The sequence below is a fragment of the Mauremys reevesii genome, linkage group 4 (genome assembly GCF_016161935.1).
Source record: "Mauremys reevesii isolate NIE-2019 linkage group 4, ASM1616193v1, whole genome shotgun sequence".
NCBI classification, from domain to species: Eukaryota; Metazoa; Chordata; order Testudines; family Geoemydidae; genus Mauremys; species Mauremys reevesii.
This window is the reverse complement of record NC_052626.1, coordinates 114,418,703-114,420,657: the sequence shown is the minus strand read 5'-3', so window position 1 is coordinate 114,420,657 and position 1,955 is coordinate 114,418,703. Positions and strand designations below refer to the sequence as shown.

At 45.9% G+C, this 1,955-nt stretch overlaps 1 pseudogene; it reads left to right on the top strand.

Annotated features, from left to right (window-relative positions):
- Window positions 1-273: 273 nt before the first annotated feature.
- On the top strand, window positions 274-1,196 carry LOC120403978 (annotated as a pseudogene).
- Window positions 1,197-1,955: the final 759 nt, after the last annotated feature.

Sequence of the window (1,955 nt, the reverse complement as noted above, 5' to 3'; positions counted from 1 at the left end):
TGGGCCGTGGATTCCTAGGGCTCCACAGATTGTGTCTACAATTTCCACCTCCATTCAAAATTTTGGATTCATCCACAAATGAGAAAAAAATCCACTGGTCTAGATAATCAAAATGGGCTTTGGAATCTCTGACGAAATTGAATTTCCGTTGTTTCGGCATCTCTTAAGAGAGAACACGAGTCTCCACTGTACATCAGATTGATTGTTGTGGGACCCATTGCTCCTATCCCCTCCTCTGCCTCTTCTTTGACACAGAGCACAGTGACAGGAGAAATGGCTCCCGGAAACTGCACCAGAGTGACTGGCTTCATTTTCCGGGGAATCACTGACAGTCTAAAGCTGCAAAACATCCTCTTTGTGTTCTTCTTTGCCATTTATTTCTGTAGGCTGGTGGGGAATGTCGGGATGATTGTGCTGATTAGCGTTGACTCCCAACTCCACAGCTCCATGTACTTTTTCCTCAGCAACTTGTCCCTCTTAGATGTTGTCTCCTCCTCTGTGATTGCCCCCAAGGCGATGCTCAGTTCCCTAGTGATGAGTAAAGACATTTCTTTCCCTGGGGGTGTGGTTCAGTTTTCCTCTTCTCCTTCTGTGCCAACAATGAGCTTTGCCTCCTGGCTGTGACGGCCTACGATCGCTTTGTGGCCATCTGCCACCCATTGCTTTATTATGTCATCCTGTCCAAGAGAGTCTGCTTCCAGCTGGTGGCTGGCTCTTCCCTAAGCGCCTGTGTCAATGTATTCAGTCTGTCCTTTGGCCACTCCAATGTCCTCGATCATTTCTTCTGCAATATTCGCCCACTCCAAGAAATCTCCTGCTCTGACTTTCGTATCAATAAGCGAGTGCATTTCATCTTTGCAGCCATAGAAACAATAGGCACCATTTTCACCATCCTCATCTCCTACACTTACATCATCTTTGCTATCCTGAGGATCCGCTCCACGGCAGGAAGGCACAAAGCCTTCTCCACCTGCACCTCCCACCTGACTGTCGTTTCCTTCTTATATGGGACCCTGATATTTACATATTTACGACCCTCATCTGGCAGCTCAGTGGACTGGGAGAAAATGGTGGCCGAGTCCGATACCCTTGTGATCCCCCTGCTGAACCCCCTGATCTACAGCCTGAGGAACAAGGAGGTGAAGGACACCCTGAGGAGGACAATACACCAGAAAATTATTCCTCGCTGTATGTAAATATGGGGACTGGTTTTTCTGATCAGTACTGGAGTGCAGATATGAGCTAGTTCTCACTCATTAAGTCATTATGCAGAAATTTCTGCATATCATCATATGATTTACAGGAGAAAACAATATGGAAATGGAACTTGAGCCCGATAATGAAGGAAGGCGCCATGTCCCTTGAAAAACAGTGTCCAGTAACTGTGTTACAGCTTCTCCTTTATGCACTGATATGTGATTTCTGCAATATAGACACCTCCCCCTGCTTGCTCCACTACCTTCTGAACTACGTTGCTTAATTTAGCAGATGATATAAAGAGGAGATGCTCAGACTGTAATTATTTCCGTTTCCCAGCACTATTATCTCAGTTCCCACAGCCCCCACCTGAAATCCCTGTACAATTAAATAAAGGGAGGTGCACATGGAGAGGTGTTTTTATAGCTAGATAGTCAGACAGGTGGTTCTGTTTAAGGACAGACAGGTAGACACTAGACAGACGGATGTTTTTCTCTGGGGCTAGATAGACAGAGACATGGTTATGTCTGGGGTTAGATAGACAGAAACACGTCATTAGACACACGCAGGAGAAAGGAAGGATGCCAGAGGTTATTGCACTCGCCTAAGACTTGAGGGGTCTGAGTTTAAATTCCGCCCCCGCTGCAGACTTCCTTTGTGATCTTGAGCAAATCACTTTGGGCCCGATTTTTTAAAGGGATTTCAGTTCCTAATTCCCATTGAAATCCATGGGATTTATGTGGCCTAAATACCTTTAA